The sequence below is a fragment of the Oryctolagus cuniculus genome, chromosome 16, assembly GCF_964237555.1.
Source record: "Oryctolagus cuniculus chromosome 16, mOryCun1.1, whole genome shotgun sequence".
Taxonomy (NCBI): domain Eukaryota; kingdom Metazoa; phylum Chordata; class Mammalia; order Lagomorpha; family Leporidae; genus Oryctolagus; species Oryctolagus cuniculus.
The window spans coordinates 17,940,576-17,968,382 of NC_091447.1; the positions used below are offsets into that span (position 1 = coordinate 17,940,576).

General features: G+C 57.1%; 1 long non-coding RNA gene across 1 annotated transcript; it reads right to left on the bottom strand.

Annotated features, from left to right (window-relative positions):
• Positions 1 to 1,015: 1,015 nt before the first annotated feature.
• Positions 1,016 to 27,774, bottom strand: LOC138845862 (uncharacterized). The gene is made up of 3 exons (XR_011383113.1): positions 27,660 to 27,774; positions 19,613 to 19,833; positions 1,016 to 19,508 (listed from the first exon to the last, which is right to left on the bottom strand). It is a non-coding gene; the product is annotated as an uncharacterized lncRNA (long non-coding RNA).
• Positions 27,775 to 27,807: the final 33 nt, after the last annotated feature.

A 27,807-nucleotide genomic window follows, 5' to 3' on the forward strand; every position in this document is an offset into this window, starting at 1 on the left:
GGAGGATGGGGAACCTGAGGCCCAGAGCTGGGGAGGAGGGGGGGAGCCTGAGGCTCAGAGCCACCAGGGTGTGGAGGGTCCCCGGGACTGTGTCTTTCCTGCCACGTGCAAAGAGTCCCTGTTCTTCTCTCCTAGGGCCAGGACGAGTCAGCCCCAGCCCTGGTGCAGCACAGCGGGCTGGGCATTGCCAGCATCCTGCACATGCACCGGCCGCCTACGCCGGATTACCTGTGTGTGGTGGAGCAGTGGACAAACTTGTCCACAGCCCAGGAGCCCCCGTCAGCGGCGTTCCCCAGCACGCACAAACCACGTGAGGTGGCGCTCAGTCCCTCAGTGCTGGTGACAGCACAGGTGGAGGCCTGCGGGCCCCCAGAGGCCCACCTCCCAGTGGGGGCAGTGGGGCCCAATGGCTCTGCCTGTGCCGGAGCTGAGACAAGACCAGAGTCAGCCCTGGTCCCAGACCTCGGAGCTGGGGCGCCACCGCAGAGCCCTGACCTGCCCCCAGAAGCCCCGCTGGAGCTGTGTCTGCCCCTGGCAGATGAGCAGGTGGTCCAGGAGGCCCTGGGCACAGCCACGCCCTTGGTCACCGAGCTGCTTCCAGTGGTGGCCCTGGCCGGAGAGGATGCTGCAAAGGAGGCCCTGGAGCCATGGGTGTGGGGGGCAGCTGAGCCGGAGCCCAGTGTGTCCCCAGCTGCCGCCAGGGATGCTGCAGGGGCAGCAGAGGCAGCTCTGGCCCCGCCCCCAGCCCCAGCTCCTGAAGTCCCCCCTGCCCCACCCCCAATGCAAGACCCGTCCCTCCCCTCCCCCATGATCGTTTACTATTCCGTACTCATTCCCGTTTTCCTCATGTTCTGCTCCATGTTTACTGCGCTGCTCAATAAAAAGTAGCCTGCTGCTGAGGGCCAAGTGTGCAGGCAGTGCAGCACCAGCTCCCCGGGCCGGGGCTCCCCTCCCAGCTCTCTGCAGAATGGGCCCAGTCGGGAGGTGGGCACGAGGGAGGACACTGGTAACGCCGGGGGCACAGAAAGAGCAGCACTCGCAGACAGGGAACCACTGCTGGGACGGCTGAGAAAGGCAGGGGACCGGGGACAACTCAGGACCCGTGAGCTCCCGGGACGGGCCCTCCCCACCCAACTCTGCAGAACGGGGCCAACGCCAAGGACTGGGATCCTCTGGAGGGGACATTGACACCTCCCAGGGCACAGACACTGCTGTCTGTCTTGGACAGGGAGTAGTGACTGCTGGGAAGGCCGAGGAAGACAACCAGCAGGGAGACACTGTCATGGCTGGGGCAGCGCCTCCTCATGGTCAGGGACGCGGGCTCTGGGGTCAGATGGAACTGACCTGCAGTGGGACTGCCCATGCAGCCTCAGTGTCCCCATCTGTGAAATGGGATGGAGCCCCGCCCCCAGACATCACAGGGACAGGGAATGGGACGGCCTGCCCCTCCCTGCACACACTGGGAGCCCCCAGCTCCCAGGATGAGGAGTGCACAGTGGGGACAAGGAAGCGGGGGTTGGGGGCTTTCTCCCACTGAGGACAGAGCCTCCGGTTGGGGGCCATGCTCACACAAAAGCCAGCACAGTCCCTGTTCCTGTGCTCAGCAGGGGGAGGCTGGCAGAAGCACAGCAGGGATTCGCCCAGCTGTGGGAGCCCTGATGTCCACAGCACAGGACAGGAAGTGGGCTGGGTCCATGACCCCCACGTGACCTCAGATAGGCCGCTGTGCAGGTGGATCCTGGACAACCCTAACGACGGTAACCAGCCCTGTCTCTGACCTCCTGGGATGTGCAGGGCCCAGGCCAGGCCCTGGGCACCACGTGTCACCCATGGGAAAGCCACTGCTGTCACCCTGGGTTTGTAGATGGGGAACAGCTCTGAGAGGGAAGCCCCTGCCCAGGTCTCGGCTGTGGTGGTGCCGAGGTGCAGTCTCCCCTCCTCATGCTGAGCCCCAACTGTGGGGAGCATGGTGGGGGCAGGACCCTAAGGGCAAACACGGAGGTCAGAGTGCACCTCAGCCGGGTGGGAGGGGGCAGGAAGGGTGTGAGCTTATCTGAGAGGCTACAGCCCAGGCATTTTCTTTCTTTTCTTTCTTTTCTTTTTTTTTCTTTTTTTTTTTTTTGACAGGCAGAGTTAGATAGTGAGAGAAAGACAGAGAGAAAGGTCTTCCTTCTGTTGGTTCACCCCCCAAATGGCTACTGCACGGATCCGAAGCCAGGAGCCAGGTGCTTCTCCTGGTCTCCCATGCAGGTGCAGGGCCCAAGCACTTGGACCATCCTCCACTGCACTCCCGGGCCACAGCAGAGAGCTGGCCTGGAAGAGCAGCAACTGGGACAGAATCTGGCCCCCGGACCAGGACTTGAACCTGGAGTGCCGGCGCCGCAGGTGGAGGATTAGCCTAGTGAGCCGCGGCGCCGGCCCCAGGGATTTTCTTAATGGGCTTCTCAGCTGGCCCACTAGGCTGGGGCTGGGCTGTGAGGAGGAAGCCGGGGCACTGGGAAGCTGGCAGGTGTGTTCCTGGGAATGGCCTGGATCAGACCCAGAGACGTCACCATCCACAGGAGAGCCCCCATCCGGAAAATGCCCAGATCACCACCAGACCCACCCTGGGCACCTGTCAGCCTGGAGCCCCAGTGCAGTCCACCTGGAGGGAGTGGGTGGGGTGGGTGCGCCTGACTAGGGGAGCCCAGGTGTAGTGCATTTTGGCAGGGAGGAGCCCCAGGTGACCGTGCACCCCAGCACCATCCCGGGCTACAGGTGACAGGTGGGAGGATGCCAGAGTGGAGAGGTCAACACTCAGGACAGCCGAGTCCACAGCTTCACGGACAGGAGCTGGGGGTCACTGCAGTTCCCAATGGCAGGGGCTGCTGGCAGGACCCCTACCACACCACCCTTGGAGCTCAGTCGGAGGTCATCCCACCCAGACTCTGCATGGAACCAGACGTCCTGGTGGGACAGGGCACTCTAGAGGGGCAGGACAGAGTGGGCAGTGGCCAGAGCAAGGTGGCCGCCATGGCTGCCTTGGCGACATGGATACAAACAGCTGAGGGTGACTGAGCCCTGCAGGGCCCCTGTCCTCACACGGGTCTCTCTGCATCTCACCCCTCGGTGACAGAGGAGCATGAGGTCCCACTGCCCTGATCAGGAAACGAAGCTCATAGGTCTTTTCTCTGTGTGCTACTGATTGACGGAGCCGAGGGTGAACCCAGACCCTGCCAGAACCCGTGGGGCCTGCCTGACAAGCATACTGTGCCCAGATGTCGTGGGAGAGACCTATTGACCGTGCTTTTCCTGACCCTCGGTTCCTGGTGCCAGAGAGAGGGCGCTTTATTTATTATGATTTATTTATTTATTTGAAAGGATTAGAGAGAGAGGAGTAACACAGAGAGGCCTTCCATTCTCTGCTTCACTCTCCAACATGGTCTTATTGACCAGGGCACTGGCCCCCAGAGACTCAGCTCTGAGCCGGCTGGGCCTCAGCTTGCAGAAGGTGCCCCAACAGGCGCACACTGCTCCCGTCTGTGACACCGCATGGACGTCTCTTCCTCAGTCCTCCTAGGATCTTCCTGGACAGTGCCCTTCCTGGAACACAGTGTGGGGTCACAGTGACGGGACCGGTTCCACCCCGGCTCATGCATCCCCAGGAGGACTGCAGGGCTCAGGGCTGAGTGAGCCCCCTCTCTCCACTGCTCTAATCCCAAATTGGCCACCCTGACACACTGACTAGTGCCCCCCCTCACCCTCAAGCAAACGCCTCCCACCCTCCCCTCCTTCCTGGTGCAGAGGACACCAAGGACCCAAGTCAGCACCAGGTGGCCCCACCTGCACCCTCTGTGCTCCCTGCCATGGAAGGAGCTCCTCCTGGGGCCCAGCATCTCGCTCTCTGCCCCCTCCTCCCTGCTCTACCTAGAGAACTTAAGCATTCCCTCGAGATGCTGCCTGTCCCTGGGCTCCCTGGAGTGGGCTTCCCTGGACTCCCTGAGGTCTGTGGGGCAGGGACAAAGGGAGAATGACAAGGAACCCAGAAGGACCAGGGATTCCATTTTTTGGGAACCAGGGCAGCAGCTGGCCCAGCTGCCTGGGCCCCCAGGACTCACTCCTGCACCTCCCAAGCCCCAGGCTGTGGTCCCGGGTGGGGTCACCTGACATCCTGGCATCCCCAGGCCTCTCCTGGCCTCAGCAGGTCCCAAACCAGACTGCCGGTGCCCGGCAGCCAGGGGGTCCTTTCTGCTCAGGCTGTTCGGTGTCTCCATGCAGGACATGGCCCGCCAGGCTCAGAGGGGCCTTGAGGCCTTCTTTTCTGTAATGACAATGGTTTGCTACCTGGGAGATCACCACACCTGATGCCTACACAGCTAACCAGGCACAGCTGCCTGGCCTGCTGGTACCTGCCCTGGCACTGCCCTGGCCATCAGCAGCGGGGTTCTGCTCTGCTCTGCCCTGGGGGAGGGGGCAGAGAAGGTGCTGCATGAGCCAGCCCAGGCTCTGGGGTCCTGCATGGGGTGAAGAGCTCTGGGTATTAGGGTTCTGATGAGTCTGGCTGGCTGGGGGAGGCTGTGTGTGCAGGGTACACCTACAGTGGGTGACCGACCATGGGCCAATCTAGGGAAATGCCCTTGGGCAAGAGGGGTAGGCACCCTTCAGAGTCTAAAAATCTCCTGCTATGCCAATTCCCACTGGACAGGTCCCCAGGGGGCTTCCAGAGACCACAGATTGTGGGAAATAAGCCCACCAGGGACCACCTCACGCATCAAAGGATGGAGCCGGACACACAAAGAGGGTGAACAGTGAGGCTTTATTCATGGCCTCGCAAGCAGGGGTGTCAGGTGCACAGGCACACCCAGGACAGCAAGAACAAAGCACGTGTACCCTAGTGCGCAAGTCCCTCCCCTCTTCTCCTCATTGGCTGAGTACTCAGAAGGTCACAATCTTCCCGGATATTGTCTAAAATGGTCCCGCCCTCCGTGTTTGCACCCAGGGGACAGCAAGCTGTTTGGGTTTCAAGGGCACCGACACAAAAAGCCCTTTAGTATCTTGTTCCTCCCCCTCCCTTGTAAAGTTTCCATTTCCCACGAATGGCGAAAGCCTTCTGCCAGCAGAGGGGCTGGCTTTCACAGCTACAGCCGAGGGGGCTTGGCTGCGCAGGTGCTACTGGGCACCGGCCCCGCGATCAGGGCTGCACCAGGAGCACACGTGCTCAGACCGAGCCTCTCCACTCCCACATCCAATTTTTTTTTTCTCAGTCCAGGGCTGTTGATTCTGCAGAGTCAGCCCCTGTCCCGTCTGAACACACAGACCAGTTTTCTGCCACTTTGCCTCCCATCGTACAGTAGCTGTGTGGTGTTGCCATGTTTACAGGCAAGGGTCGTTTTTCACTCAGTTAAGCATTTTATTCTTTAAGACGGAAGGGAAAAGTTAAAACTACTAAATACTAGTTGTTTAACAATGCTGGTTTAAATTAATTAGCTCAAAAACAGCCTACTGGCACGCATGAGATAAAGACGAATCCAGGCCCAACCCAGGGAGAGAGGCAGGTACAGCTAATGTGGAGATGCCGACTCCGCGGGGCCTGCTTGGCATTGACTCCCAGTCCCTTCTCCGTATCCGTCACCTTTGACAATGAGCACACACTTACACTTCTTACAGGTTCTCAGAGAAGCAGCTCTGAAGCTGTAGGCCACACTCATAAGGTGACAGGTGAGCGCCTCCATGTGCCACCAGCACTCAGCCCGTGCCCCACTGCCACTGGACGGGGACAGGACTGGCCCTAGCACCTGCTGTTCCCGTCTGCCCGGAATCGCCTTCATGAGCCTCCAGAACTGCTTTCCAGGTTCAGGATAGTTCTGCCATGTCTGTCCCCTCCCTCCTTGTCTGTTTCTAAAGGTGACAGTGACAATCCTCCCCAGCCTGCATCACAAGGTTTCTGGAGTGTCTTGGGGCAGGTCTGCCAAGGCCTTGTGACCCAGCTAAACAGGCTGCAGTGACTAAGTGTCTCTGCGGAGATGTACCACTCCCAACCATGGTCCTCTGGGTCAGAGAGAGGGCCCCATCCCACAGGTACATGCTGCCCACGCAGGTCCACCTGAGCCAGGGAAAGACACTGACCTCTGCTTTCACTCAAGGTCAGGTCCAGAAGCTCCGAGGGACCTCATGTTTCACTGTGAGAGCTCAGCCTCACCCCTGCACCCAGACCCCCGCTGCATGGATGCTGCCACTTCCCTCCCTTCTCAGTGCCTCACGCCTCCGAGTGCGTGTTCCCTTCTGGGCCAGGGCTGAGCTGCTCCGGGACCTGACCCACCACCCTCAGAAGCCCAGTCCTCCACACAGCCTCAGTCTGAACAAGAGGTCTTGTTCCCTTCTGGAAAGTTCTCCACCCTTCCCACAGGGAATAGTGCACCTGCTCTTCCACCTCCCCAGTCCCACCAGATGAGCCTGTCCGTAACCATGCATGGAAGGAGGATTCCCACAACAGGGAATTAGCCACGCGGTAACACGTACGACACTCACAGCATGTGTCACCACCCCTAACATCTACTCCCCAAACACTCATCACTTAAACCACACCCCACAACACTCCCGGTCTCTCCCCATGCCCATGCCCACTACCCACCCCGCCCCAGCACTGACCATCCCCTGTGTCTGCAGCACTGCCTGCTCCCACGCTGGGTGGAAATGAAATCTCGCACTCGTGACTTTGTGCATCTGACCTCACTGGCAGTGTTCATGGTTCCTCCGGGCAGCTGCGGTGCCAGACCCCACTCCTGTTCATGGCTGAGCGCTGCTCCACTGCACCGACCCACCTGCTGGCGCCTGCCTCTTCCTCTGCTGGGGGCGTCAGGGCTGGGCCCCTCCTGCCGTGCTGAGCAGTGCTGCTGGGCACACGCGGGGACGGGACTCGAGTCCCTGTGTTCAGTTCTTTGCTCAGATGGCTCCTGCAGGCTCTCCTGCTGCCTGCTCTGGCCTTCCCTCTGTGCACAGTGAGGCTCTGTGCCCCTCCCTTGGCAGCTGCTCTGACTGACAGCTGGAGGGCACTGGGAGGCTGCTCACCCACAGCACTGCTGGGGCAGGCTCCAGAGGGAAGGCTGTTTTATTCACAAAGACAAAAAAGAACCAAGAGAGCAGTCAGGCAGCGCAATGCCCCAGGCCACGGAGCTATTTGAGGAGGGGGCTCCCTGCTCAGCTCTCAGGTGTCTGTAGTTGACCCCACCTCCTGGCCTACCTCTTCTCCCATGGGTGACCCCACCTTACTGCCTACCATCACCCCAGCCCCAGCCCCTCCCCCTGAAGCCAGGCAGTCCCTAGAAGGAACAGAGCTGCAGACTCCACAGGGGTCAGCCCACTGGGACACAGGGCAGGACAAGCAGACAGTGGGAGGCCCGGAGTGCCCCAAGACTCATGGGTGGAGTCCTGTCCCTTGGTCACTCTGCATGTCACCACCATCGTAGCAAAGGCTGAATGACGTGACCAATGGCATGGGGGGCTCAGTCAGTGGTGCCACAGAATACGTGCGGCACCAGGAGTCTAGGGAACAATCAACACAGGCAGGGGGTGAAAGAGTCACCGCCCTGATGAGGAGACTCCAGGCTGCTCACTGACCTCAGAGAGCACAGCCCTGTCCCCAGCTCCCCGGGAGGCAGGTGGTGGCTCTGCAGACACTCCGCACTGGTCCAGCCCTGGATCCTGCACGCCACCAGGGCCACCCCAGGGCTTCCTCCGGAGTGCACATCAGAGCTGTGACACGGGCATTCAGTGTCAGCCACCATCAGCCACACAGAGCAGACAGCCCCAGATGCACACAAGCCCCTGAGCCTGGCAGCTCATCTCAGCTTTGGGCTCTAAGTGGAACCACTCTGCAGGTGCGGGTGGGTGCAGCTGGCCCTCGGGGCGGGTGGTGGCTCACCTTGCGCAATGTAGAGAGCAGGGGCTCCCTGTCCCAGGGTGTGATGGGGGCTCCCGCTCCTCAGCTTCCACCTCAGGACAGGGGAGGGCGCCAGCCTTACTGGCAAATGATCCAGGGACCAGATGGGAGGCTGGGATGTGCTGAGAGGGACAGTGGCCTGTGTGTGGTCACACTTGTGCCAAGGAGGAGGGTGCAGGTCTGAGCCCAGCTCTGTCTCCTCCCAGCTGTGGCACTGGCTGCCCCCAGCCCTGCACTGGGGCAGATGTGTGTTATGCTGGTGCAACTGTGGACAGTGGGGACAAAGCGTGGGGTTTGTGGGACATGGTTAGCAGCTATCAGATCTTCGGAAGAAGTGTTTGCTAACCTTGTCTTTGGTGACCACCTATCAAAACTGGGTATTCTGGCAACTAGCACCCACATTTCAAAGCTGGTCAGAGCCAGCACATTAGGTTGAGATCTTCAATGGAAGATATTCTCCTGTAGTCTCCAACAATGCTGAGCTGCAGGCTCCAGCAAACCAGGATCTGGGCACCTTGTCCAGTGGTACAGATGCTGGGTCAGCCCCCAGCCATCACGCTGCTTGGTGCTTTCCTAGAAGGTGGCCAGGTTATCCAGGGCAGCCAGGTCAGGTCCCTGTAAGCCAAGCAAGCCTCTGGCCCTACTGGGCAGCCCACTAGCCCCTTGGTGTGTGGGGAGAATGAGGGGCCATTGCACCCTGGGCAAGGGAAGGGACCAGGGTTAAGGGTCTGTTGGGATTCTGAGCCCAGAGCCTGATGGGTGGGACAAGTTCAAAGGGACCCTGTATGTATCCACAAGGTTCAAGATGAGTCAGCCCAGTACCAGGAGGAGCACAGCAGCGTAGGGATTGTCAGTGAATCCACCCTGGACAAGCACTGGCCGCCAACCCTGAAATTTGAGTGTTGAAGCAGCAGAGAGCCCTGCCCAGGCCCTGCGCCTAAGCCAGGTTCGTTCTGGAGCCTGTTACCCACCTGAGAGCCCACGGAGGCCTGCTGCCTTGGTAGCAGAAGTAGAGCTGGGGTGGTTGCAGATGCCCGTCCCCTATGTGGGGCATGGGGCAAAATGGCTCTGCTTGTGCCACAGTGGAAGCAAGGTCAGGGCATTCCCAACCCCAGACCTTGCCGCTGGCCTGGGGCTGAGCCCTGAGTTTCCAGCAACAGCCACGCTGGAGCTGTATTAGCTCCCTGGACGGGGACGTGCTGGGGACCGCCGTGACGCGGGCTACTGACCAGGGGACAGCAATGCTGACAGCACTGGATGCAGGGATGGAGGTACCTTGGCCATGCATTTGTGAGGAAACTGAGCTGGAGATAAACTGACCCGAGCTGCAGCCAATGAAGTTGCAGTCAGTAGACCCAGCTCTGGACCCACCCACAGGCCCCGCCCCTGGACACGCCCCCTTCACCATCCCTGGTGCCAGACAGGTCCCTCGCCTGTCTCATGATTTTTTATGTTCTTCGATAATTCTCATTTTCTCTGCCTTGTTTGCCATATTCATTAATAAAATGTAGTTTGCTGCCCAGTGTGAAGTGCACAATTCGGCACAGTGTGAGCTCCCCAGGCTGATCTCCCAACCCGGCTTCGCTGCAGAATGGGGCCAACGTCTACATCTTAGATCCTCTGAAAGGGACACTGACACCTCCCAGGGCACAGACACTACTGTCTGTCTTGGACAGGGAGCAGTGACTGCTGGGAAGGCCGAGGAAGACAACCAGCAGGGAGACACTGTCATGGTTGGGGCAGCGCCTCCTCATGGACAGGGAGGTGGGCTCTGGGGTCAGATGGAACTGACCTGCAATGGGACTGCCCATGCAGCCTCAGTGTCCCCATCTGTGAAATGGGATGGAGCCCCGCCCCCAGACACCACAGGGACAGGGAATGGGACGGCCTGCCCCTCCCTGCACACACTGGGAGCCCCCAGCTCCCGGGATGAGGAGTGCACAGTGGGAACAAGGAAGCAGGGGTGGGGCTTTCTCCCACTGAGGGCAGAGCCTCGGGTCGGGGCCATATGCACACAAGAGCCAGCACAGTCCCTGTTCCCGTGCTCAGCAGGGGGGCTGGCAGAAGCACAGCAGGGATTCGCCCAGCTGTGGGAGCCCTGATGTCCACAGCACAGGACAGGAAGTGGGCTGGGTCCATGACCCCCACGTGACCCCCGACAGGCCACCGTGCAAGTGGATCCTGGACAACCCCAGTGACAGTGACCAGTCCCGTCTCTGACCTCCTGGGATGTGCAGGGCCCAGGCCAGGCCCTGGGCACCACGTGTCACCCATGGGAAAGCCACTGCTGTCACCCTGGGTTTGTAGATGGGGAACAGCTCTGAGAGGGAAGCCCCTGCCCAGGTCTCAGCTGTGGTGGGGCCAAGGTGTGGCCTCCCCTCCTCATGCTGAGCCCCAACTTTGGGGTCGGAGGGGGAACACGACCCTAAGGGCAAACACGGAGGCGAGAGTGCACCACAGCATGGCAGGAGGGGCAGGAAGGGTGTGAGCTTCTTTGAGAGGCTACAGCCCCAGGGATTTTCTTAATGGGTTTCTCAGCTGTTCTACTAGCGCTGGGGCTGGGCTGTGAGGAGGAAGCCGGGGCACTGGGAAGCTGGCAGGTGTGTTCCTGGGAATGGCCTGGATCAGACCCAGAGACGTCACCATCCACAGGAGAGCCCCCATCCAGAAAATGCCCAGATCACCACCAGACCCACCCTGGGCACCTGTCAGCCTGGAGCCCCAGTGCAGTCCACCTGGAGGGAGTGGGGGGGGGGGGTGGAAGAGCCTGAGCAGGGGAGCCCACAGTAGCTTAGTTTGGCTGCCTTGGGAGGGAGGAGCCCCAGGCAACTGTGCACCCAGCACTGGCCCCAGCTACAGTTTGCATGTCAGTGGACACCTAGAGTATAGGGGAAACCGTTCAGGTCAGTCAATGTTCAGAACACAAGGTCAGGAGCTCATGATCATCTCAAGTTGCAGATCCTGGGGGTCCGATGGCTACAGCCCACCCCCCAGGAAGCCGAGCTGCAAGTCATCTCAGCATGACTAGGGTTGCAGCCTGATTTCTAGAGAAACTGTGGGGTCTAAGAGAGGTGGGCCGGCCCGGCCCAAGGGACAGGGTGGGCACAAGCCAGAGAGATGTGAGCCCCAGGCTGCTGTGGGGCGATCTGAGCATGACCAGCGGAAGGGGCTGAGCCCCTACAGGCCTCTGACCTTACGTGGGTCTGTCCTTCCCCCCAGCATGGGTGGGGGAGGTCCCACTGCGCTGATCAGGCCACTGAGGCCAGAGGTCTCACTCTCTGCAGTGTGCTCAGCAACAGATTCAGGATTCAGACCAGAAGCTGCCAGAAGCCCTGGGACTCCCCCTCAAAAGGAGGCTACGCTCAGTTGTCTGGGGAGGGACCTCCAGGCCCTGCAGTTCCCTGGTCCTGGTGCCAGAGAGAAGCCACGTACCTGTGACCGCGAGAGCAGAGGGCCAGTACAGGAAGCACACGGGCAGCCCAGGATGCGGTGACACCAACCTTGACTTCCACAAAGGCTGCAGGAGGCCAGGAATCTCCCCATGGAGACCACAGCTGGCTCAGTGGACAGGATGGAGCTCAGGGTGCAGAGTCACAGAAACAGGTGTCCTGTCCACCATCTTTCTAGTTGCCGTCCCTGACAACTGGGCCTCCGTTTCCCCAAGAGTGAAATGGGAAACAGCCAGGCCTTCCCGATAAGGTGTGGACAGAATTCCCCGAGAAGAGACTTGTGGGGATTGTGCCCTGTGCCCTTTGCCCATGAAGGGCCACTTGGCAGCAGGTGTCCCCTCCTTCTGCCTGGCCCAGGAATGCTCCGCGTGATTGGAGGGGAGTGGAACAGGTGCAGGGAGGGACAGCCCTCCCACGAGAAGGGGCTCGGTGTGGGAGGGACAGATAGGGGTCCTACCCTGTGCCCAGTATGACCCACCCCAAGGCTGCTTCTCCTGTTCATTCATTCATTCATGTACTCATTCTTTGAGCAAACATTCACTGCCCCTGCTGTGTGCCCACGGTTGTGGTTTCCTCAGTGAGCATGACCAGCAGTGGTCCCTGCCCGGTGGCTCCCCTGTCCACTCTTATATGTGGACGGGGTGCTCCCTGGAGTCAGACGGGCTGACAGGTTCCAGAAATCACTCACTGTACTGAAGGAGTGACTTGAACTACAATCAAATAAAAAGGCCCACATGCCATGTCATCACGAAGAATGACATTAAGCTATGAATGCACATTGCATACCCAGTGAAACACAGTTCCTCACTACAGCTAGGATCTGATTCTGGGAACTAAGAACCATGAAGGCAGTGTCGACCGGGTGGATATTACTGACACAACTTCTCTGACAAATTACAGAATTGCAGCATAAATCTTTGGTCTAGTGCGTTTCCTTGAGGACTCTTTTTTTGCTGATGCATGCAATTTTCTCTCTGGAAACCTCTCTGGTGTCATCCTTTTTTGACTGTCACCAACCTTCCCTGTCACGTGGGTAGGTTGCTGCCTCCCTGCCTCTGCGGGTTGAACCCCTGACCTTGGACTGGTTCCTGTTGCACCATCACCATCCTGTCACATCTCCTTTCACAACCTTATGAGTCAGCCTTTAGTCCCCAGTAGACAGGAGAGGACACTCACGGTCAGAGGCTGGGATGACCTGCTCCAGTCACCCGGCTAGGATGGAGCCTGGAGGAGTTACATCCCTGAAACTAGACAAGGCTTCAGGGCCAGGTCCTTTGTTAGAGATGAACCCAGGTGCAAGCAGAAGGGAAAGGGGCAACGCCAGGGAAGGGTGTGACCAGGGAGACCTGCAGCAGGCACATGGGGTGAAGACCATGTTCCACCGGAACAGGCTCCGTCTCCACTGGGGAAGGGCACCCCAGGGCTTCATGTTCTTGTACTGCTGGCCGGCTCTGGCTTACAGACGAAGAACCTCACAGTCCCTGGGAGCCCACAGGTGGAGAGGAGTGATGCACGTGTCCTGGTGCACACTGTTGGCCTCTGGGGACCAGCTGCCCTGCCAACAGGTAGACTCAGGGCAGTCCAACAGACATGTGTGCACCAGCAAGAGCTCTGCCACCCAGGACTTCCCCAATCCACAGTGCACTAGCCACAAGTTTACACAGCAGAATCAAGCAGACATACGAACCCTGAAAATCTCCCACATTTCCCTGGTGATCTAGAAGTTTCTGTGCATGGGGGAGCCTGTGCTACTTTAGCAAAGACAAGAGCAGGTGCTTTCTGTCTACTCACCCTGAGCAGGTGTGAAGGCTTGCGCATCTGCAGAGGAGACATGAGTAGGCCCAGAGAAGGGAGCATCCTGGGCAGACTTGCAAACACGGCGAATGAGGCTATAAACACCAAATGGCCCCTGGCAGGAAAAGCTTCCACGCCTCTCGTTTAGATCTTCACCTCATAAATTCTAAAATGTAACTCAAGATGGAGCATCTGACCTTGAGTCAAAAACGTAAATCACTTAGAAGAAAACAGAAAATCTTCCTAATTTTGAGTGATCCACAGACTTTGGGTACATTATCATCTAAGTATGAGCCATTAAATATATATATATATATACAAATGGTAACTTTTCCAAATCTAAAACAGTTGTGATTCAAGAAACACATTATCAAAGCAAAAAGAGAAGGCACAGAATAGGACAAAATACTTCGAAATCATGTATCTGATAAAGGACGTTTGTCCAGAATATGTAAGAGGAAAATGAACAGCTCAACCAGTCAGTGAGTAAGGGATCTGAACGACCATCTCTCCCAAGAAGATGAACACAACCAAACACTCTCTACATCATCTGGCCCCAGGGAAAAGCAAATGGAAGCCAGAGAGTGACCCCACCTCCAGCCTACTTGAGTGGCAGGAGTTAAAACAATGGGGGAAGAACAAGTGTTGTCCAGGATGTGGACAAACGGAGACGCTCACCTACCCCTCCCCATGGTGGGAGTGGGAAATGGAGCAGCCGCTGTAACCATCAAGCAGTTGTCCTAGTGGTGAAATATGGAGTTGCTGTAGGACTCAGCAACTCCGCTCCCAGGCACAGATGCACACCTGAGACAACTGGAAATGTCTGTCTCCATAAAGAAGAGCCTAGGAATGTTCATAACCGCATCACTCACAACCGGCAAGCAGAAGTCATCAGACGGCCATCAGCTGCTGCACAACTCGACGTCCAGTCTCTCCACACAACGGGCACTCTCCATTCCGCAGAAGGGCACGCTGGGTGACACTACCCAACAGGAAAGCCCTGAAGATGCGGGGCTCCGGGTAGTCAGAGGCAAGGGCCTCTGAAAGCGAGACGCCACTAACACGTGTGGGGACCTCTGTGACCAGTCTCTGTGATGTGTCCCAGGTTGGGGTGTGACAGGGAACAGTGCAAGAGGCAGGAGATCCTGCAGGTGCTCCGGGATTGTTCTGCAGCTCCACCGTGCTGATGGCTGCACAGCCCTGGATCTGTATCAGAGTCACCGACATGGACACAAACGGACACAGATCTGCAAATCACATGCCAAGAAAGCTGGGAACAGAAAGTGCTCAGAGCGACCCGTGGTGACTCTCTGCTCCTTCATGTGTGCGGGCACCGTGGAGGAAGCGGAGGCCACGGTTTTCTTGGAGACTGGAAGGGGGTTTCCACACCCAGCTGGCAGGGGGAGACATGCAGCATCTTTGCAATGGAGGGCAGGCAGTACGAGGCCTGGACTCAGTCACAGTCTTTGAGTCACGACACAGGGGTCAAAACCTGCTTGGGGACGCGACTTCTAACTGCTCAACCCCTCTGTACCTCGGTATCCTCACTATGAGACAGCGGTTAACCACAGAAGCTAACTCTGCATCGCTGCTGGCAGGAACAAACTAATCAATGAAGGCACCTGGGAGACAGCCCGGTCATGTCGAGCACGCACTACGCTACTTGCTGCTGCGGATGATTAATATCGGGTTAAAAAGGAAATCAAAACGGAAGAAAGGCCTAAGTGTAAGCCCTGGACCCTCGGAATGACTGGAAGTAAGCAGGGGCGACTGCTTCAGGCACTGGAGTGGGCAAGGATGTCTTAGATGAGACCCCAGGAGCACAGGAGACAAAGCCAAAGACAGATCAACAGGAGTTCACCAAATTACAGGGTTTCTGCACAGCAAAGGAAAAATCAAGAATATTTGCAAGCTACACAGCTGACAAAGGGGTTAATCAAGCAAATATAAAATGAACTCAGCACAACTAAAACAAAAAGCAAAAAACAAATAATTCAGATTAAAAAAGGGCAGTGAACATAAAGAAACCACTTCTCAAAGGAAGACATACAAATGGCCAATGAGTACAGGAGAAAAATGCTCATCACTAATCACAGAGACATGCAAATCAAAACCGTGATGGGCTGTCACTGCAGCTCGCGGGCCGTTGCTGAGGACAAAAGATAACCCGTGCTGGTGAGGACATGTGGAGGAAAGGGGACCCTGCACTCCGTGGGTGGGGGTGTGAGCAGTAACGCCGCTGGCAGAGTTGGGAAGTTGCTCAAAAACGGGAAATAAGGGCCTGTATTATGGCATAGCCGGTAAGGCCGCTGCTTATAGTGCCAGCATCCCATCTAGGCGTTGGTTCGAGTCCTGGGTGCGCCACTTCTAACCCAGATCCCTGCAAATGTACCTGGGAAAGCAGCGGAGGACAGCCCACGTGCCTGGGCTCTGCACTCACTTGTGAGACCTGGAAGAAGCTCCTGGCTGGGAGCTGATCCAGCCCCAGCCATTGTAGCCATGTAGGGAGTGAATCAGTGGATGGAAGATCTCTTTCTCTCTCTCTCTCGTCTCTCTATCTCTCCCTAACTCTGCCTTTCCAATAAGTAAAATGCATCAAAAAAAAAAAAAAAAAAAAAACCCCAGAAACTAGGGTGAAAGGACAGGCGACCACACCACGGACGCGCCCAGGCCTGACCCTGCGATTCCCCACAGCTCAGGCGGTGCCCAGGTCTGAAACTACCAGATTCTAAGCCAACCTGCTTCCATTAAAACAAAATGGAAAGTGGGAGTGCAGGCAGTGTGGGAAGAACCACTGTTCCCAGATTTGTACTTACGAAATGCATGAAGTTTGGATACCTTAAATAAAAGGTTTCTGGGGAAAAAAGAAAAAAAAGGAAAAAGAAAATTCAAAAAAAACCATTCTTAAAAAAAAAGAAAAAGTCAGGGGCCGGAAGTGTGGCACATTAGGTTAAGCCTCTGCCTGCAGTGCCAGCATCCCATATGGGCGCTGGTTCATGTCCCAGTTGCCCCACTTCTGATCCAGCTCTCTGATATGGCCTGGGAAAGCAGTAGAAGATGGCCCAAGCACCCATGTGGGAGCCCCGGAAGAATCTCCTGACTCATGGTATTGGATCTGCCCAGCTTCAGCCATTGTAGCCATTTGGGGAGTGAACCAGCAGACGGAAGACCTCTCTCTCTCTCTCTCTCTCTCTCTCTCTCTCTCTTTCTCCCTCTCCCTCTCCCCGTCTGTAATGCTGCCTCTTAAATAAGTAAGATTAAAAAGAAATGTCAGACCAAGTACCTGGATAAGATGACCCAGGTGAAGTTCCAGGAAGGCTAGGAAGGGAGACCCTGCCCGGACTGCCTCTCCTCACACATTAATATGCAAACAATGGCAGCAGCAGCTATGGGGGTGCAGGTGCAGAGGCTCAGCTTTCTGGACTTGACAAGGACCGCCTCCTGTAATCTTTTTGATGATGCTGGAGGAGGAGACTACTGTGCCCATCTTCTAGCCAGGGAAACTGAAGCATGGGGTATGCAACCAACGTAAGCCAAGGCACCGCGGCGTGGCAGAGTCAGGACCTGCGACTTTGCCTCCTGGGTGGCCCTGTCTCTCCAGCTTCTTACTGTTTTCTGCTCCTGCTCCCCTGAACCTGGGTCTCTCCACTGAGCCCTTGGACACTGGAGCTGGATCATTCTCTGGGGCCAGACAGCCCTGGGCACTATAGGGTGTGGAGCAGCGTCCCTGGCCTCCATCTGCCCCTAGTCAGGAGCACCCTCAGCTGTGCCAACCAGCGACGCAGACATCACGCAGCGTCCCCTAGGGGGCGCAGTCTCCATGCCTGGGAGTCACTTGCCCTCGGGTCAACCTCCACGCAGCGGCCAAAGCAACACTTTTAAAAATTTTTTCATCAATTTCCATTTTACTTGAAAAGCAGAAAGAGACAGATCTCCCACCCAGTGGCAAGGACCCAAGTACCTGAGCTATCACCTGCTGTCCCCAGGTGCACATAGGTGGGAAGCTGAAAGCACCCAGACTCAAACTCAAGCACCCCAATGTTGGACTGTGGGCATTCCACGTGGTGCTTGACTGCATGTGCCACAAACCCCTCCCCCCAGTAAAACTTTTTTTTTTAATTTATTTATTTGAAAGTCAGAGTTACAGAGATAGAGAAGAGGCAAAGAGAGAGAGAGAGAGGTCTTCTACCTGCTGATTCACTCCCCAGATGGCCGCAACGGCCGGAGCTGTGCCGATTCGAAACCAGGAGCCAGGAGTTTCTTCCAGGACTCCCATGTGGGTGCAGGGGCCTAAGGACTTGAGCCATCTTCTACTGCTTTCCCAGGCCACAGCAGAGAGCTGGATCGGAAGAGGAGCGGCCAGGTCTCGAACTGGTGCTCATATGGTATGCCAGTGCTTCAGGCAACAGCGCCGCCCCCCCCCCCCCCCAGTAAAACTTTTAAAAACAAATCCAGGAGCCAAGGTTGTGGCGTGGTGGGTTAGGCTACCACCTGCCACGTTGGCATCCCATCTGGGTGCCAGTTCTGAGTCCTGAATGCTCCACTTCTGGTGCAGCTCCCTGATGATGTGCCTGGGAAAGCAGCGGAAGATGGCCCAAGTGCTTGAACGCTTGTACATGCATGGGAGACCCAGATGGGGTTTCAGGCTCCTTACTTTGGCCCGGTTGCTCCTTGGCCATTGCGGCCATTTGGAGAGTGAACCAGCAGATGAAAGATCTTACTCTCTCCTTCTCTCTCTCTCTCTTTGCCTTTCAAATGAACAACATCTTGAAAAAACAGAATCTGTTTGCTGAGAACTTCGGTGGCTCCTCCCGGCTCCATATTAAAGCCCAAACCCTTTCCCTCTGAGGAAGGCCTGGAGCTCTTGACCGTCCCAGGGCTGCCTGGCGCCTGTCCCCCCACGCCCGCGATGCTCCTTCCAGGGGTCTCCCAGAGGCACGTGCTTCCCTGGGCCTCTGCCCAGCTGGGGCTCCTTTATCATGAAGTCCCCTGGAGCTCCTAGCAGTTTGCGGTGCTCATTAAGGAGAGGTGGGAACCAAGTCAAGTGCTGCTGTGCGCAGGTCTGGTGCTAAGAGCCTGGCTTTCGTTCCGACCATCTTGGGTTACAGCTCCCTCTCTTCCACTCACTGGGCAGGTGACATTGGGCAAGCAGCACCCGCTCTGAGCCTCTGTTTGCTCACTTGTCAAAGGGGCTTGCCCCACCCCCTTCACCACGCACAGGATGCTGGTTTACTCAGCAACCTATTTGATCTCCAGTTTCTTTTTTGTCCTACGATGGGCAGAAAACGCTGTACACAGCGCGTGGCATCAGAATCACTGAGAGCACAGCGCTTGGAAGCCTGCGTGCCTGGCAGAAGCAGGAACACGTGACGCTTGCTGCTCCCACATCCTGGAGGTGCCCACGTGTCAGAACGCTGGCCATCTGGCCCTGAGCAGAGGACTTCAGCTATCACCATGCCCTTCCCGGGCCCTCCCTAGTCCCCTCTCCATCCCTGGGGGTCCCCAGGCTGGGTCCCAACAGCTCAGCACAGGTGCTGACCTCACGCCTTCCCCTCCCTCTCCACCAGGTGGATCCTGAAGGGCTTGGGCTTGCTGCTTAACCTCGTGGTGGTTGGTGCCATTGCCCACGCATGAGGGGAACGGGGCGTCCTATGCTCTGCCCCGCCCTGCCCCCACAGCCCACCACTCTCAGGTCATCCGGACCAGATGGAGGCAGTTAGGGGACACCAAGCCAGGACGGAGGGTGTCCCGCCACACCTATGTCACTGCAACAACTGGACAGGACAGTTCTTGGGTCCTGGCAGGAAGGCAGTGAGGGAGCCCTGCTGGTGCCTCTGCCCACACTGCTTGCTCCCTTCCCACCTTCCAACTGGGGCTCTCCAGAGGCCACCAGCTGGCCCTCCTGTCTTCAAAGGGACACGCCCCACAGCCGGGGCAGATGGGAAGGTGGAGGGAGGTGGGTCCCAGGCACCTTCAGCCCCGGAGTGGGGGCTGCTGCTGCACCCTCTTCAGCAGAGCTCAGTCCCTAAGGAACCGCACAGGGAGGAGAGGATGCTGAGCTGACAGCAGTTGGGCCCTAGGACCTAGGAGCAGGTTCCCACATGGCGGCTGCTTCCTTCCGCCTGCCCAGGCCAGCCAGGTGACAACAGCAGCCTCAAAAGAGCTCCCTGGTGCTTGCTGCCCTTTCCTGGGGTCCCTTCCCCCACAGCCTCCCCTCCCCCCAGCTGCAGGGTGAGCACTGCCCTGTGACAGTGGCCTGTGTCTCTGGTCAGCGGCAGGTCGGTCCAGCTGTATTCTTGTTTGGCTCCACTGTTTGGGCGTGTGGTCTCTGCCGCATCTGAGGAAGGCTGCAGGGAGGGTGCAAGAAGTAAGGAGGGCAGGCTTTAGGCTGGGGTCCTTGCCTGTCCTCTCTGGGCCTGTGCGCCCCTCTGCCCACTGCCTGCCCCCTCACCCAGGTCCTGACGATCTGTACACGCTGACAAAGGACAGGTGGCAGCTGGGCCCGGATGCCAGGGGCACACACGTGGTGCCTGTCTGCCTGTAGGACGGCAATGGAGGCCGTCCCCAGCCCCTTCCTGCAGCTCAGGATGCCGAGAGCACTTGGGCGCCACTGGAACGGAAGTGCTCCTTTGTTGTTTCGGTTGCCTTCTTGTTTTAATAAAAACTGCAATCCTCCAATACAATAAAATAAAAATCTATTGTCATATATTTGAAAGGCAGAGAAAGAGACAGAGAAAGAAATCTACTACTAAAGGTACACTTCCCAGGGCTGGCACTGTGGTGTAGTGGGTAAGGCCGCTACCTGTGATGCCAGCATCCCATATGGGCACTGATTCAAGTGCTGGTTGCTCCACTTCTGACCCAGCTTCCTGCTAATGTGCCTACGAAAGCAGAGGAAGATGGTCCAAGTGATTGGGCACCTGTTCCCATGCGGGAGACCCAGATGAAGCTGTTGGCTAATGGCTGAGGCCTCGCATAGCCCTGGCTGTTGTGGCCATTTGGGGAGTAAACCAGAGGATGGAAGATCTCTCTCTGTAACTCTACCTTTCCAACAATGACTGGTACACTTCCCAAATGCCCACAACAGCCAAGGCAGGACCAGATAGAACCAAGAGGCAGAAACTCCATGCAGATCTTGGGTGTCAGAGACCCAAGGACTTGGGCCACCATTTGCTGCCTCTCAACGTTATTATCGGGGAGCTGGGTCAGAAGCAGAGTAGCCAGGCCTTTAACTGGTGCTCTGATATGGAATGCGGGCATCCCAATATAGTGGTTTACTCGGTGCCTTGACGACAGCCCCTGATTTACTTCTTAAATTGGACCAGGAATGCGAAAGTGTCATCTGCACAGATGAACTGGGATCCCATTTATCTTTTATTCTAGAGATAATATTAAGCACAAAATCACAACAGATATATTTTAAATACGAATCAAATACAAATATCCAAACCTCAAATTAGGCAGCTTCAATTCTATTTATATACATGCTCCATTTATACAAGGTTTTCACATCAAAGAGGTAGAAACTCACTTGCTTTTTGTATTATATTAGCTAACTTACAGTTCAGGAATACTGTCAAATATTTTGTGATTTTTTTTCCCAAAAATGTTATAAAGATATCCTTGGAACAAATGAGGATTCATCCCATGCCTGAATGACTTAACCCTTTGTGCACCTGTGCACTGTACACGGTTCGGATCTCCCTGAGTAACCCTTTCAGAGCCCCAGCGGCAATGCAGCCTCCCCTGCTGGCAGAACAATGGCAAAGAGCCCAGTGGAGCAAACTCTGCCAGGGGCAGGGAGGCAGTGGCCTTGGGCAGCAAAGACTTCCTTACATGACCCAGCACGAGCAGGTGCCTGTGGGATGAAGAAGTTCCAGAGACACTGAGAAGCCTGAGACGGCAGATCTCGCATTCACTGTTCTCAGCACAGCATTGGAAAATGTAAAAATAATAGAGGACCAGGATCCGGGCAGCAGTGTTCCTATCAGTCCTTCGGGGAGACCTCCAGGGAGACAGCCAGGCATCCCTCACACACCAGCACCCGGCACTCGCCCCCGTGCCCCTTCTGCACGCCCAGCCCTGCCTCCTCGGCCAGCTCACCCCACGTCTATGGCTCTAGGTCAGGGGAGCAGAAGCTTTCTTCTGCCAAGGGCTATTTGGGCATTTATAACATCGTTCGCAGACCACGCAAAATTATCAAACTAAAAATTAGGCTGCTATAGGTTTATTTTTTGAGTCCCATTTGTGGTTGCCTTGGCAGGACCAGACCAATCGATTTCGCGCCTGTGAGCCAGACGTTCCAAACACCTGTCAGGTGCAATCAGCATTTTTTTTTAAAAAGATTTATTTGAAAGGCAGTTACAGAGAGGGAGGGAGGCAAAGAGAAGGGAAGAGATAGAGAGAAAGAGAGATAAACAGGTTTTCCATCCAATGGTTCAGACCACAAATGACCAATCTGAAGCTAGGAGCCAGGAGCTTCTTTGGGGGTCTCCCACTCAGGTGCAGGAGCCCAAGCACTTGGTCCAACTTCCACTGCTTTCCAGGCCATAGCAGAGAGCTGGATTGGAAATGGGGCAGCCAGGACTCAAACCAGAGCCCACATGGGATGCCAGCACTGCAGGCAGCGGCTGCACCTTGCACTTTTATTTTTATTTTTTTTTATATTTTGACAGGCAGAGTGGACAGTGAGAGAGAGAGACAGAGAGAAAGGTCTTCCTTTTTTGCTGTTGGTTCACCCTTCAATGGCCGCTGTGGCCGGCGCACCTCGCTGATCCGATGGCAGGAGCCAGGTACTTATCCTGGTCTCCCATGGGGTGCAGGGCCCAAGTACTCGGGCCATCCTCCACTGCACTCCCTGGACACAGCAGAGAGCTGGCCTGGAAGAGGGGCAACCAGGAAGAATCCGGCGCCTTACTGGGACTAGAACCTGGTATGCCAGTGCAGCAAGGAGGAGGATTAGCCTAGTGAGCTGCGGCGCCGGCCTGCACCTTGCACTTTAAGGTCAACATCTGCCCTGCCCTAAGAGACACAGCAGGCACACAAAGGATGAAAACCCAGGTCTGTTCCTCAAATCATCTCTCCATGAACCCGGAAGATTCTGCTAACTCCTGGGTCTCCACGCTGAGGCCACTGATGCCACTGGACCACATCGACAACGAGAGACTCCGGAGGCAGCAGCCGTGAGCACCCACACCTGAGAGGCAGATCTGGATCCCTGGGGGCTGGCTCCCTCTCTACAGGAACTGAGCCTGGCGATCCAGGACTCACCACTAGTTAGGTGGTGGCCCCCGAATCCACCCACTGTGGGCAGAGGACACAGCGGGGGCTGGGGAGTGACCGTCCACGTGCAGGTCAGGCTGCGCAGTGAGGGGTGGGAGCGAGGAGAGGACTCTGGAGTGGAGCCTCAGAAGTGAGGCCCGGCTCCCCCCCACACACCCCTGACGAGCGTCCTCACCACACGCACTGCCATCCCCGCCCTGCTAGGGCTCCCAGCACGCTGGGTGGACCCACTCCAGCCCAGCTCCCAAGACCACCATCACGGCCCCACACTCCCACCCAGCCTGACGGCCTGCTTCCTCCTCGAGTGCTCCCACCCCTCCATACAGATCCCTCTTCTGCCTCTCCCCAGCACCGGGCTTGCTGTCCCCAGAGGCCCTGCTACCCCCTCCCGCCTCACTCACCCACTCAGGCAACACATCCACAGCAAACACCTGCACGGCCCTGAGGACGGCCCAGACCTGACCACGTCACACCGGGAGCTCCTGTGAGCCTGCAGCGGCCCTGTGCCGAGGCCTTGAGACGGCCCTCGCCCCACTCAGCCACACAGACTGCTCCTCCTCACGTTCTGTGCAGAGCACCCGCGGTGCAGGTGCAGGTGCACCCAGGATTCCCTACAGTGGCCCCCTGGTGGGCACTGCTGTGCTCTTCCACACGGTGCCCAGCGCAGAGCTGTGGGTGGCACTGAAGGGCGCACTCTGCACGTGGGAATCTGGGAGGGCGGGACCCTGGGGGTCATGAACTCCCAGACCATGGCAAGGTGCCCCCTGCAGGGAACGGACACCCACTCCCCAAGCTGCCCTTCCCCCGCCTCCCTGCCAGCACCCAGCACCAGCCCAGACAGGTGACTGCAGTGACACACTTAGGCACCACAGCACACACCGCTCAGGGGCTTAGGAGCCACCCGCTTCTCTTCCAGGAACTGTTTGCTCCTTACCCTCGACCATCTAACCTCAGAGTTCTTGCTCTTTTCCTATTGACTTAGAGTTTTCGTATTAGGGAAATTGTTCATCTTTAACACAAAGTACAAATGTTCTTTCTGGTTGGAAAGCTGTCTTTCATGAGCAGTGGTTTTGCTACGCCAATTTTATTTCTAGTGAATTTGATCCATCCTTTCCCAAGGCCTCCTAGTTTTGGTACCGTACTCAGAAAGACCGTTCCACTGTAAATTATAGAAATATTCTGTTTTAGACTCTTTCGGAGCCCGGACATCTGTGTAAGGGCAGAAATTCTGTTCCGTGGCCACGAGTCACACCCTGGCCAGAAAGTGCAGGAATTAAATTAATTTCTAACGGAAGCTTTGTGACATCTGTAGTTTATCAAGCTCCTCCCACAGCAGTGAGTGAAGCAGTATTGACACAATTCTGGATGACACAGTCATGAGGGCACTGTCATTGCCTATTTGTCAGCACCCACAGAACAGACAGCACCAGGACTCATGCCCAAGGCAGCGCTGGATGTGGTGTGGCTGGGAGGTATCAAAGCAGGTGCATGGACTGTAACAACTGCACCACTGTGGTGCTGACGGTGATCCTGGCCAAGGCCTTACCTGTGCTGGGGCGGGGGTATAAGCCTATGACACTCAGCCCAATTTTGGAAGAACCTGAAACTGCTCTTTAAAAAAAAAAAAAAAAAAAAATCAAAGGCTGGCGCCGCATCTCACTTGGCTAATCCTCTGCCTATGGCGCCGGCACCCCAGTTCTAGTCCCAGTTGGGGTGCCAGATTCTGTCCCAGTTGCTCCTCTTCCAGTCCAGCTCTCTGCAGTGGCCCGGGAGTGCAGTGGAGGATGGCCCAAGTCTTTGGGCCCTGCACCCCATGGGAGACCAGGAGAAGCACCTGGCTCCTGGCTTCAGATTGGTGCAGCGTGCCAGAGGTAGTGGCCATTTTGGGGGTGAACCAATGGAAGGAAGACCTTTCTCTCTGTCTTTCTCTCTCTCACTGTCTAACACTGCCTGTCAAAAAAAAAATTTAAAAAAACTACTTCAAAAAATAAAGCAGCAGCACTTGGACCCAGGCCATACCCAGATACTGCCTGGGGGAGTGAGGTGGTGGAGACTGGAAGACTCAGTCACCAATAGGGGGAACTAGGTAGGGACCCCGTGAGGACCAGGGGACATCCATGATGGGAGGGACGCTGGGGCTGAGGAAGAAAGGGCCAGGTGTGGGTGCAGGAGAACTCCACAACACAGGTCTGCTTCCTTTAAAATGCTCCTTTAAACAGCAGGGGCCCTGCAGCACCTGTAAGGAACCATCTTCCTGCCACACTCCCCATCTCTGTCCTGAGACCCTGCACCTGGAGTCAGCTCCCTTTCCACGACAACAGGAAGAACCAGGCAAATGCAGGAGCCAGGGCAGGTTCAAGTCTACCCAGGGGATGTAATCCACATCTGCAGACAGCAAAGTGAGGGACAAAAATGATCACAGATTTCACTTAGGTTGGGGATTGCTCCCTAACATGGGCAGGAAAGGGGCAAAGAATGGGGGAGGCGGGGCTGACGTCCAGGCCACAGCTGCCTGCACAGTCTCAGGGTCACTCACTCATGTCCCTGAGCCTCAGCGTCCTCATCTGTAAAAGGAGGTGACCGCTGCTCCATGGGCCTGCAGTGAAGTTCAAGGGAGCAGTAGAGAGGCAGGTGCCTCGCACCCACTGTGCCGGCTGCTGTCACTCCTCACCATCTGCTCTATATGTAGTGTTTAAAAGGCTTTTTTTGAGAAGCAGAGAAAGAGTGACAGAGGGGGATAGAGAACAAGAGAGAGAGAGAGAGGGAGAGAGAGAGAGAGATCCCATCCACCTGTTCACCCCTAAACGCCCTCAATGCCGTGGCTGGGGCTGCAGCCAGGAGCCAGAAACTCAATGAGGTCTTCCAGGTGAGTGACAGGAACTCGATTATTTCATCCATCACTATCCTTCCCGGGTCTGCATTAGCAGGAAGCTGGAATCACGAATGGAGCTGGGAACTGAGCCCAGGTGCCCCAGTGTGGGACATGGGAGAGTCACTTGCCCTCGACCCATGAGGCCAATGCTCACCCATTCTGCATTTCCTATCTCAGACTCTCCAGGTCTTTGTAGTGAAAAATGCTAATTCACCTTTCCCAGGAATAAAGAGTATCTGTTCCTTTAAGTTAATGTTTTCTCCAGGGCTGGTGCTTTGGCACAGTGTGTTAAGTCTCCGTCCACAGCACTGGCATCCCATATGGGCGTCGGTTCAAGTCCTGGCTGCTCTCCTTCCAGTCCAGCTCCCTGCTAATGTGCCTAGGAAAGTAGGGAAGGAAGGCCCAAGTTTCAGCCCCTGCACCCACGTGTGAGACCTGGAAGCATCTCCTGGCTCCTGTCTTCAGAGTGGCCCAGATTCCCCCGTTTTGGCCATTTGGGGAGTGTACTAGTGGATGCAAGATATCTCTCTCTCTCTCTCTCTTTCTCTCTCTCTCCTCCTCTTTGTGTAATTCTGTGTTATAAAAAAAATAAATTAATTTTTTAAAAATAAATATTTTCTTCAAGTATCCTCCTTGTCAGTCAGGACAAAAATACTTAGGGAGCAGAATGTGGTACACCCCCATGCTCTGAGACAGGGCCCGCACCTCTGAAATGCACAGCACGGCTCCCTCCTGGGAACCCGAGAGCATTCACCCCTGGACGTCCACCCCTGGCCTGGACCCCACAGCCTAAGATGACACGCACAGTCCTTTACGACGTGGGGAAGACCCTCAAGTCGCTCTCAAACTCGATTTCCCAGAAGGAAAGAGCATTTGACACGAGTCCGTCTGAGCTCTACTGGGCAAAGTTCTCAAAGCAGACAGGACACTTTCCAAGGTTTCCCAGCCATCAGGGAAAGGAGCCAAGCGGAAAACCCTGGCTTGCGATCTGCAGTCGCCCTAAACCATGAGGTGGATTTCCTGGCTGGGGAGCTTCCTGTGTCTGAGCTGTGTTTCTCAGTGGGCCACTGCCCTCCCCACACACCTGCTACAGCCCAGGGCCCTGCCTTGGGAGGAGGCGGCTGCATCAGGTCACCCCACCCCTCCCTGCCCCTGAGGGGCGCTGGGGCCTGAGCAAGACCCACTGTCCACACCAGGCCCTCCCCAGGCCCCAGGGGAGCCAGCAGGAGAAGGCAGTGGCCTGACTGCTGCCCAGGGCACTCAGCTCCGGGCTCCGGGCTCACAGGAGACCTTAGTGCCTCACCTCTACTTCAAGAGCATTGAATTCCCTCTTTCTTCAAAACAGCCTCCAGTCACTGTCAAGTCTGCCATGGCTTTCAGAAACAGGAAGACCCAGCTGCACTCACCTCCCCTCACCCCCATCCTCCTGGCCAGGAGCCCCAGTCCACCTGGGCCTCACAGGGTCTGTTCTGGCCTCTCCCCAAGCACAGCCCACTGCCCAGGGAAGAGGGGGGAACCCTCCCACCCCGCCCCTCACCCCAGCTCTGCAGTGGGGGCAGAGCTTGCACCTGCGCTGGGCACCTCCCTCCCCGCACCTCGGTTTCCCCGGTGATGGACACCACGCGGGAGCCTCCTTGTCGCTCTGAACGTCTGCGCCCATTTTCCTGCGCGTCCCCGCGTCTGGGGAGCAGCCGCTCCTCCCTTCCAGCAGACACGTGGCTGTGCAGTGCGCCCACCCTCGGCGACCCCCGTGCCTCTGGGAGAGTCTGCCGTCACCACAGCTCAGCGGCCGCCTGTGCCTCCTCCTGTCACTGGCCCTGCAGCTCTGTCCCTGTGGATTTTACCCAGGCCGCTTCCCTCATCCCACAGCCCCGAAAAGACCCTGCCTGCCGCTCCCCACTCCCAGTGTCCATGCCGGCTGCCAGGAATTTCCAGTGCCCACCCAACCCCGCTGCTGCTGCGAGGGGCCAGCACTTTTTCTGAAACCCAGCTTTGGCCTCTGCCTCACCCTCTCCCGGGGGTCATTCCAGGCAAACCGCAAGATCAACAGGGCCCAGCCCCTTCCCCAGCGATCAAGCCCAGCCCCCTCCCCAGCGAAGGAGCCCCGCATCACCTCCTCCCCCGCCGCGCCCGCACCCGCGCCCCGCCCCGCACACCTCGGCCAGAGGAAGCAAGGCTCAACATCAAAATCGGGGAGCCCGCGCCTCTCTCAGCCGGCAGGGCCGACACCTGCTCGCAGGGAGGGTCCCGCGAACTCGGAAGGGAACGGGAGGCCGGCTTGGGCCAGGGCGCCGTCCCCACCGCGACCGTGCGGGTAGAGCTGGGCAGGTCGGCCGTCACTTACCCGCTGTCCTGGAGCAGCGCAGGCCGGGGGCGGACAGCGTTGGCGGCGTTGGCGGCGTTGGCGGCGCTGGCGTTGGCTTCGACGGAGTCCGCGGGCAACGCCCAGGAGCGCACGCGAGCGCAGCCCGGTGTACCCCGCGCACCTAACG